The 11,671-nt window shown below is 41.6% G+C and overlaps 1 pseudogene; it reads right to left on the bottom strand.

The window, feature by feature from the left end:
• Positions 1-7,419: 7,419 nt before the first annotated feature.
• LOC123413977 lies at positions 7,420-11,412 on the bottom strand (annotated as a pseudogene).
• Positions 11,413-11,671: the final 259 nt, after the last annotated feature.

Here is an 11,671-nt window from a genome sequence, read left to right as displayed (position 1 = left end):
GAATAGATCACCACGGTAATTGCTGCCTCTTGAGCTTGCATTGGTTTTTCCCTTGAAGAGGAAAGGGTGATGCATCACAGGAGCAGTAAGTATTTCCCTCAGTTTGAGAACCAAGGTATCAATCCAGTAGGAGAATCAAGCCAAGTGTCCAGAGTACCTACGCAAACACAAACGAGCTTGCACCCCACGCTATAAAGGGGTTGTCAATCCCTTCAAGATTGATTGCAAAGTGAGATCTGAAGGCGGAAAGTGCAATGAAGTAAAAGTGAAAGGCTAAAAATATGGTGTAAAGTAGACCCGGGGGCCATAGTGTTCACTAGAGGCTTCTCTCAAAATCGCAAATATTACGGTGGGTGAACAAATTACTGTCGAGCAATTTATAGAACCGCGCAAAGTCATGACGATATCTAAGGCAATGATCATACATATAGGCATCACGTCCGAGACAAGTAGACCGATACTTTCTGCATCTACTACTATTACTCTACACATCAACCGCTATCCAGCATGCATCTAGTGTATTGAGTTCATGACGAACAGAGTAACGCCTTAAGCAAGATGACATGATGTAGATGGATAAACTCAAACCAATGATGTAAACCCCATCTTTTTACCCTTGATGGCAACAACACGATGCGTGCCTCGCTACCCCTTCTGTCACTGGGTGAGGTCACCGCACGGTATGATCCCAAAACCAAGCACTTCTCCCATTGCAAGAATCATAGATCAAGTTGGCCAAGCAAAACCCACAACTCAAAGAGAATTACAAGGATATGAAATCATGCATATAAGAGATCAGAAGAAACTCAAAAAAGATTCATAGATAATCTGATCATGAATCCACAATTCATCGGATCTCGACAAACACACTGCAAAAGAAGATTACATCGGATAGATCTGCATGAAGATCATGGAGAACTTTCCATTGAAGATCCAAGAGAGAGAAGAAGCCATCTAGCTACTAGCTATGGACCTGAATGTCTATGGTGAACTACTCACGCATCATCGAAGAGGTCATGGTGTTGATGAAGAAGCCCTCCGTATCTGAATCCCTCCTCCGGCAGGGCACCAGAACGTGCCCCAGATGGGATCTTGCGGAGACTGAAGCTTGCGACGGCGGAAAAGTATTTTCGTGGATCTCTCTCGCAGTTTTGGATTTTTCAAGAATTTATAGGCGGAAGAGGTAGGGCAGACGAGCCACAGGGGGCCCATAAGCCTGCTAGGTGCGGGCCCCCCTGGCCGCGCCTAGGGGGCTTGTGGAGTCCCCTGGTGGTCTCTGCCTTGGTTCTCAAGTCCCGTGCGTATCTTTTGTTCCGGAAAAAAGTCTTTTTGGAAGTTTTATTCCGTTTGGACACCGTTTAAAATCCTCCTCTGAAAAGGGTCAAAAACACGGGAAAACAGGAAGTGGCACATGGCACTGAGTTAATAAGTTAGTCCCAAAAAAGATATAAAAGGCATACAAAACATCCAAAGTTTTACAAGATAATAGCATGGAACCATCAAAAATATAGATACGTTGGAGACGTATCAGTAATCACGATGATATTTTCATTGAAGAACATAGAGAGAGAGAGAAAGCCATCTAGGTACTAACTACAACCCATAGGTTTGTGGTAGACTACTCACACATCACCATGGGAGCTGCAAGGTTGGTGTAGAGGCCCTCCGTGATCGACCCCGCCTCCAGTAGGGCATCGAAACAAGGCTCGAGATGGGATCATAAATGAACATAATCTTGCGGCGGTAGAAAAAGTATTTCGGGTGGCACTCTGGTGTTTTCCCAACATATTAGGATTTATAGGAGTGGAGATATGTCAAGAGGCGTTGGGAGGTGGCCCCAAGCCATCAGGGCACGATCACCCCCTAGGCGCACCCAGTTGGATTGGCGCCACCTCGTGTGGCGTCAGATCTCCCTCTAAAGCTTTCAGGTCTTATTTTTGTCCCCAAAAATAATAAAAAGTTTCGTTGTATTTGGACTTCGTTTGGTAGTGATTTACTGAAAAGCCAAAAACATGCAGAAAACAACAACATATAGGCACTGCATTTATAGGTAGTTCCCGAAAATGGTATAAAACAACATATAAATGCATATAAATCATCCAAAATTGATAATATAATTGCATGGAACAATAAAAAATTATAGATATGTTGGAGACGTATCAATAACCATATTGTTTCATGTTATATATCTTGCTATCACTTAGTTATTTATCTTGCTTAACATAAGTTGTTGGTGTACGTAGGTGAGCCTAGTTGTTTTAGATTTTGTGCTTGACAAATTAAAGGCTAGTTTTATTCCGCATTTGTTCAATCTTAAACCTTAATTATTTTAAAGCGCCTATTCACCCCCCTCTAGGTGACATCCATGTCCTTTCCCGTCTGTTGTTTGTTGACACCATGGAACATGTCGACTTATTGATTTCTATGGTTTATAAAGTTGTGGAGAAGATCATGGTGGCTGAGATCGGAGGACCAATTAGACAGATGGGCCTTCGAGGTGGTGGAGTCAGCCCTGTGTTTCATAACTCTCTGGAACAACATTGTCAAGTGGGGGCGGCAACACCAAATGAAATCATTTTTTATGGTGCTCCTCGAGTGCAAAGTCGGAACATTCAGGGTGAAAAATCTAAGGTTTGTCCTTCATTTGTTGTGCCTGGCAATTGCCTTGCTAGAGGAATTGTTTTGTGAGCTTGCACTTCTCGAGGGTGAAAACCTAAGATCTTGGATTGGGCAACGACGACGCTTGTGCATTGTTTCCTTCTCGGAGGTGTTGCTTTTAGAGACCTTTTATGTCTTTCAGTTCTTTTATTTGGTGGTGGTTTGTGTGCAGCTGCTGAGGGGAGACGCCATTGCGGCAGGACCTTTGCTCTTTTTCTTTCTTTTTATTTTTCCTTTGGTTGTGTGCATCGTGGATATCTTTGCAACATCTTGTTGGTACAGAGGCTGGGTGTAACTTGTATCTTTGCGATATTAATAAAGCCCCTTCAGAAAAATGAACCAACTGAAATCTTTGACACAATATGATGCCAAACATCCACCATAATAAGACGTGAGTGAAGAGACGGTAGCACAAATCCACTTAAGTTGATCTGCTTCCACAAAATTAGGGTAGAACAACCATAATTTCTCAAAGTGGAGGCGATTTGACCTAGGCGGTGGATCATCCTTCGAAGAAACTAGGAGGGGGGGTCCTAGCCAATTCGAGTAACCGTGCCGAAGTATCATAGACAGAAGGGTACCTCCCACTCAATGAACACTATATTAGTCCTGGTTAAGATGACTAAACACCTAATCTATTGTTGGACCGCCATCCAAATCGGTTGTAGAAATCCTGAGCTACCATCTCCCTTCAGGTATACCTAGTAAGCAAAAGCTCCCCGGCCTTCGCACGAGTGAGTAGAGACCATGTACCGATCCAAGTAGTGGCCTTGTATATTACCCAGAAAAAATTAATTTGAGTTTGTCTATTAAAAACCATATCATTCCTGCAATTCCATATAGCCTAAATTAGCGCACATATTCCTATCCGAATATGTGTTGCAATAGTTGAGTCAATCCCATTTAACCACGTCCGAGATAACATTTGAATACTATTTGTAGGGGTGATATTAAAAGATATATGAACTGAGCGCCATAATCATGTGGTCAACGGACACTCGAGAAAGAGGTGTCTAATCGTTTCTTCATGACCACAAACAACACTGTTTACTGCCCACCCAACCATGCTTTATCAAGTTTTCCTTAGTTAGGATCACCTCCTTGTGAATAAACCACATGAAGACTATGAGTCTTAAGGGTACTTCAGTTTTCCAAATATGTGTCGATCTCGGTATTGGACGAGAGTTGCTTAAATCAATATACATGGATTTCACTGAAAACTGCCCGCTCATCGTTAGCCTCCAGTGAATGTAGTCTGGCTCATCAGATAGATGGACATCCGTCAACCTCCTCACAAGATGAAGAAAATCATTCCATCGGTCGCCTACTACCGACTTATGTAAGTAGATATTTAGAGGTATGTACTAGAATACTATTGCAACATATGCATCCTTATGCTGCACAATATTATGCAAATATGGATACTTCATAGCGAGCAGTGTCTCCTGTAGCCACGTATCCTCCCAGAATCTAGTCGACTGACCGTTCCCAATGATGCATTTTGTTCTATGGAAGAAGGATGCTTTCAATTTCATCGGTCCCTTCCAGAATGGTGAATCATTTGGTCCAACGGTGGCCTGGGCCAGTGTTTTAGAATGATGGTATTTGTTCCTTAGTAACTCGACCCATATCCTTCAGTCTCAACAGATAGCCTAAATAACCACTCTCTTAGTAGACATCTATTCTTTATCTCTAAATTCTCAATGCCTAGCCCCCCCCCCCCCCCCCGGTCCTTGGGATGACAAATTATATCCCATTTAGCAAGCCTGCATTTTCTCTTATTCAAATCGCTTTGCCAAAAAAATCTTGATCGATAGAAATCTAATCTTTTCCGTACCCCTATCGGTATTTAAAAGAAAGATAGGAGCAACATTGGCATACTCGTGAGTACTGAGTTTATCAGTACTAGCCGTCCTCCATATGACATAAACTTACCCTTCCAGCATCTTAGTTTTTTTCCAATTCAATCTTCAATGCGTTTCCATTCTTTGTTAGGAAGTTTTCGATGCTGAATTGGTAACCTAAATAACTAAACGAAGGTTACCCAATTCATAGCCGAACAATTGTCGATAAGCATCTTGTTCATCTTTGGCTCTCCCAAAGGAGAACAATTCACTGTTATTAAAATTAATGTTTGAATCTCACAATTGTTCAAATAAGCATAACACAAGCTTCATATTTCTAGCCTTTTCCATGTCATGTTCCATGAATATGATTGTATCATCCGCATATTGCAGGATAGACACACCACCATCAACAAGATGTGGAACTAGTCCCCCGACTTAACCGTTGTCCTTAGCTCTAACTATTAGTGTTGCCAACATGTCTGTCACTATGTTGAACAAAATAGGTGACATAGGATCTCCCTGCCTGAGACCTTTTTGCGTCTGAAAGTAGTGACCTATATCATCATTCACTTTGATTTTGATGCTGCCCTTTTGCACAAAGCCTATATCATCATTCACTTTGATTTTGATGCTGCCCTTTTGCACAAATGGGTCAACATGCTTCCTCCATCAACCGTCGAATCCCTTCATATGTAAGGCTTGTTGGAGAAACAACCATTTGACTTTATCATATGCTTTTTTGAAATCCATCTTAAAAACCACGCCATCTAGTTTGTGGAGTGAATATCATGAAGCGTTTCATGGAGGACCACTACTCCCACGAGCATGTGTCTCCCTCGTATGAAAGCAACTTGAGTGTTTTGCACCACACTTTGTGCAATCTGTGTCAATCCATTTATGGCAACTTTCTTAAAAACCTTAAAACTCACATTAAGTAGATATATCGGTCTGAATTGCTCAATGCATACCGCCTCCGCCTTTATTCACAACAATGTTATTATCCCAAATTTAGGTGGAATAACTGAAGTTGCCCTTTAAAAAATCATGGAACATGGGTAGGAGTTCACCCTTAATAATATCCGAGGACTTCTTATAAAACTCTGCTCGGAATCCATCCGGACCTGGTGACTTATTATGCTTCATTTGCGATATAGCTTCGAACACCCCTTTCTTAGTAAATCGCGCGGATAACACATCGTTCTCGTTTGCCCCGAGTCGAGATACGTCTTCTACCCTCCGCTCATCAAGAGACACAAATTATGCTTAGGAGCTCCAAAAAGTTGTTTATAATAATTATAGATGTACTCCCTCCGTTCTTAAATATAAGTATTTTAGGAGATTTCACTATGGATTACATACAGAGTAAAATGGATGAATCTATATTCTAAAGTATGTTTATATACATCTGCATGTAGTCTGTAGTGAAATCTCTTAAAAGACCTATATTTAGGAACGGGGGAGTACAACTTTAGGTTCTGATGGCCTATAATTGTACCCTCGTCATTCTCCAGTTGGTATATCTTCTTCTTTCTTTGTTTTTCATTTGCAATCAAATGGAAAAACTAGGTGTTATCATCTCCTTGGTCAACCTGCTTAACTTATGATCTTAGCGCCCATCTCATCTCTTCTTCCCTTTGCTCGTAATTTACCCTCGGCTTCCCTCTTAGATGCCCATTCTGCCGCATCTAGTAGGGTGGATTCAACCTTCACATCCAGCTCATTGATAAGGTTGAGAAGCCTCTCTTTTTCAACCCTATATAATCCACTTTCATTTTTGGCCCATCCTCTCAGGACCTGCCGCAAATGCCTAATTTTATTTTGCTATCGCTCAACATTAGACCTCCCTCCCGCATTCTTAGCCCACTCCCTGGCTATTAGATTGATCAAGCCTTCTCTGTCGAACCATGGTAGTTCAAACGAGAAAACATTCTAGTTTCCCAAATGGGTCGCCTCCCGAGAGTGAACAAGTAAAGGAGTGTGGTCTGAAATGCCTCTATTCAAAGCTCAAACCGTTACTAAGGGAAACTTCTGTTCCCATTCGATACTGGTTAGAACTCGATCTAACTTTTCGTATGTTGGATTTGGCAACGTGTTCACCCAGGTGAATTGTCTCCCTGTTAGGTCTAACTCCCTCGGGTTCAAGGTCTCAATGATAGTATTAAACATGAATGGCCACCTGGCATCGAAATTGTAATTGTTCGCCTCATCTCTTCTAATGTTACATTCACGCCCAACCAAGATGGGAAGCCTTTCATCACCATATACACGTACCATATCGGCTAAAAAATCCGTCTTTAAATCCGGTTGAGCAGCTCCATACATTGAAACAAGTGCCCATCGGAACCCATCCAATTTTGAGCGTACTCTAAATTTAACGACGAAGTCCCCGAATACCACATTCTGATCTTCGAGTGTCTCGCACTTGACCCCAAGTAAAATCCGACCAGATCTTCCTCTTGGGGGGTAAACAGTGCCAATCAAACTCAACACCATCTGAGATCATGCTCAGAAATTGGGAAGTGAAGCTATCTCTGCATGTCTCTAATAATGCAATAAAGTCCAAATTATGTTCAATAGATGCTTCCGCAAGGAATCTTCTTTAGCCAAGCCTGTGAGACCTTTGCTATTTCAAAAATTTCCTTTCATCTATCATCATGAAATCTTTTTTAACCGGATCCTAGCACTTCGGCGCACTGCCGACATAGGATAAACTTTTCTACGGGGCTATAGACGATAGTGACCTTCCAACTGCGGTTAGACCGTCTATAGGTGAGGGATATGCTCACAAATAAACGAGACAAGCTTGCTTCTGGCTAATCCTTTTCTATGCAGACTTTATGAACCCAAGATGAGAAGATATGCATTGCATTAGATTACTAAGAGCAAGTCAGTTATAGATCTGAAAAATCTCTTGTATTTGTACGTAAACCCTCGCGCATAATCATGCCATTATTTGGACGAAACAAATCGATGTAGCTAGCTAAAGCAGTCAATCATTTTAACAGAATAACTAGGTAGCTAGCTACCGCCTCCTGTGTGATGATGAAAAAATGACTTGATCTCCATCTCCATCTTCCACTCCGTCGGAGAGAGCAATGGCAGTGAGGAGTAAGAAGACAGCTCATCATACGTGTAGCTAGGCACGGTCACTGACAAGCCTGCGCCGTCCTCTTTTTTCAACCTCGAGATACCAGGAGCTGAAGAGAGCGATGCTTTGGTGAAGTCGAGCACTTGTGAGTTAGCAGTAGCACTGTTTGAGGTGCTGGGTAGTTGTTCATTAGCTGGGAACAAAGCACTGCATGTGTGGTCGTTGAACAGGGTGACAATGAACATGGGAGGGTCGCTGTTGTTTTGTTGCTGCACATGTTTCTTTGCCGGGCACTCGTGCTCGTCGCTGTATCCGCATCTGTAGTATGACCTGCAAATAATTAACCAAGAGTATGATCATATATAGCACTTCATTTTTATGTTCTAAGAGTGGATGCATTATAGGTCCTCAAATTATTTCGGAGGTGTCACATAGGTTCTCAATTATTAAAAGTCTCATCCAGGTCTTAAAGTGTACTTCATTTCTACAATCCGAGGACTTGGATGACACATATATTGCACTTCAAGTACCTAGATGACATTTTCCATAGTTCGAGGACCTACTTGGCACCTCCGACATAGTTTGAGGACCTACCAATGTACTTCACTTCCAGAACAAATTGGATTACATTTTTTAATGAGAAAACACGAAATAAGTTGTGTTAAATTGTACAAAGTATCATGTGTATAAATCACACGTTATATATGGAAATAACATTGTTACAATACAAGAATTTCCGAGATTGCAAAGAGCACACACTTTTGAGTTTGGAAATACTATGCAAGATATTTACCTTGTTCATATGACACAATGCTAACTTCAACCTAAGTGAGTACAAAATTAAAATAAATTCTACACAAAAATTATGTTTTCCCACAAACTAAAAATATCACACACACACACACACACACACACACACACACACACATATATATATACTTCTGAGTAGATCACCTCGAATGTCATATACTAGTCCCATGGAGTATGTATGATCATGAGCGGAGTGGTTTATAAGAAGTCTTCATCATAAAACTCAATAATTGATATTCATATTCACGCAAACCTTTCTAGGCCATCCATATATACGCAGATAAACAAGCTTAAACATGTGCATGATTGATTTGTCTACAACCAGGAGGATGGTTTTATGCTCCACACATATGCAAATATGAATATATTACATAATATAAATTTTGTATTAAGAGTGCAACCTCAAATATAGTGCTATCGCATACACATACTAATCCGTCTACGTGCTTCAACTATGATTGAAAAGGATAGGAAAGATACTCACCACAAAATGTGTCTTCTTGGCTTTTTTTTACGAGTATGTGTGATATGCCCCAAATGCATTATGCACGAGCCATAATATTTTGGAGCAACTAATTAATGTGAGTCTTTTTTACAAGTAACTAATTAATGTGGTGATTATTCATGCCAAGCCACATACTGCTTAATTTAACACATGAAAGTATTTTGGTGTTTTCATTCTAATAACAATAGTAGTTGAATATAATTCGCAACTGAGGTACTATGATTCTTGCTTTATGTAAAGCCTTTTTAGATATTCAAAGATAGAACTCCCTTGGATCCTGCATTCAACGATGCCTAAAACCAAGAAGTTGTTGAGTCCCTAAAAATGTGTAGTTGAGAGTGGACGCGGATTTTTGGCCGAAATCTCAACGACCCGACTGTGCTTTCCGATTACTAATTAATATAGGACATTTTCCAATATGATGGCAGCTACCAATAATACATTGGAATACGCGGTAGTGAGTGGGCGATTTTCCAATATGATGGCAGCTACCAATTTTGGCACTCTGTCAGACGTGTTGTAGATACGGGGGTGGCTTATCCGGGCCATGTATTTTAGATATGCTTCATGCAGGTGGGTGTATGAAGAACAATGTTGAATCTTATCATCAGATCGTCTGGATAGAGTTGCAACTTTATTTATACGGGATTACTTAAAGTGTTAGCTATGATTCGGCCACGTCATAAAAAAATCCCGTGGGTGGAGATGGAAAATCTATGTAGGACATCGATGAACACCTGAATAACACCAGGACATGAACATAAAATGCTGGTGTTGTTGGAGCTAATGGACATAAAGTATTAATTGTTGGCACGATCAACGGAGAAGATCGGGAGAAAGAGAGGGTGAGGAATATTGACTGCTCTATAGACAGTCATTGAGTGACACATGACCATCAAAGCTGAGAGAGAGAGAGGGAGGGAGGGAGGGAGGAAGGAAAGGAGGGGGAGAGAGAGATGGACTGCTGCAGCTACAACTCCACATCTCCATTTATGAGTTCTAGCTTGCCACGCCATGAAAAAGAGCAAGAACCAGAAAATCAAGATGGGTGAGAGAAGTGGTGCAGAATGGTGCAGGTTGGCGTTTATGAACGCTGCAAATAACTGAGAGAATAACTCCTCTATTCAACAGTACGGGATTAATGTGGTCATCAATGGGTTCTAACTGCGCTTGTGCAGATTTGTGGGCCATTTCATCTATTATATTATACGTGGAATAAAACCTATGCATCTTCACGTGGCATCATCTCCACTTGTGATTTATCGAGTTGAGACTTAAGAGTCGAAAAGTGGTGCAACGTAGGCAAAGGTGTACTGCTAACAACCAGTTTTTTTTCTTTCGAAAATCTGTTTGCCTTTTTTCTATTTAATCTATAGGAGGAAATGTAAGTATTCGATATCCATAAGCTAATGCCAAATCAATGGATAATTAGAAACAACTTCTTGAGCCTTCAGTGATGAAACTCCGTCAAATTAAAGAACCATACCTTGGAAAAACAGCATTAAGGATCTTCTTCTCGCCATATTTCCTCCAGTGGAATCCATCATTTTCTGGTGTCTCAGTTAGTATCCCCTTGCTGAAGAAATAAAATTAATTGAACTCAATTATACTGTACACTTCTCTAGCTAAGCTAATTAATTAACCATGAAATATAAATCATGATACGCAAAGAAACAAACAAATGCTACATCTCCATGCCTGAAACCGGATGAACCAGAATAATGCAAGATCTAACGACAATCTAACATTTCTTTCCTTCATATCCTTGTATTAGCATCTCTTTCCTTCATATAGCTTTGAACGTTAGATCTAGAATACCTTGGGCATAAAAATCAATCCATGCATGGTTTCCATTTTTGCTTAGGCCGGTTGAAGCAGAAAGTTGAAGAACAACTGGAGTAGTAACGGTGGCATGGGGTAATGGGGTTAGATCCACACTAACCCAAACGTAATTAAGTGTCTAGTAACATGGATCTGGCAGTAATGATTCCTCCCAAGCACAGATCCCCACAGATACGTATTGCGTATATGCTACAGTGTCATTCTTTGAATTAAACACACAGTCACTCACATTGGAAGCTCCTCACCATGGATGCCTCGCCGGTGCCTCGCCTTCCTAGTGCGGGCAATGGCTCCATTTTGTGCCCCGACGCCGCCGCCGCTCCTGCGGCCGCCACAGGCGGCGCCAGCAGCATAGGACGCCGCCCTGGCGTCGGAGGAGGAGTAGCTGTACTGCTCTCTGTCGGACTGCAGCATTGAGACGGACGAAGATAGGGTTGTGGAGATGTTGCTCACATTGGCTAGCGCGGCGTTGCGACGACCAAGCTCCGGGATGAGCTCGAGCTGTTGCCGGAGGCATTCAGCCAGCTGAGCGCCCTTCCTCAGCTCCTCGATGACAGCGTCCCTCTGGTCGGAGGGCGGCGGGGACATCTCAGACTTGGTCCGCATCGCCATGAGGGGATATTGCTCTAGTGTCTACTGTCTTCAGACTTCAGGAGGAGGATGTGATGTGAGTGAACTCTGTGGATTTGGTCAAGGTGTGGGATTCTTAATTGGAGGAAATGGCCTAGCTGAGACCTGAGAGACATGAGTTGTTAAGTGTCTGTACATATATAAAAGAAACAATAGTATTTACAAATGAAAAGAGTATCTACTTATTGCGTGTTTAGGTGCAAAAGAGAAATGTTTAATCTATTCAATGTAGCAAGTGCTAGATGTACCTTGATGTGTAAAGTGCTCTCTTTTAATTTGGCCATTGCCTTT

This window comes from Hordeum vulgare, chromosome 1H (genome assembly GCF_904849725.1).
Source record: "Hordeum vulgare subsp. vulgare chromosome 1H, MorexV3_pseudomolecules_assembly, whole genome shotgun sequence".
In the NCBI taxonomy this organism is placed as follows: domain Eukaryota; kingdom Viridiplantae; phylum Streptophyta; class Magnoliopsida; order Poales; family Poaceae; genus Hordeum; species Hordeum vulgare.
Note: the sequence above shows the minus strand (reverse complement) of the source record. Positions and strands in the feature narration are given on the sequence as shown.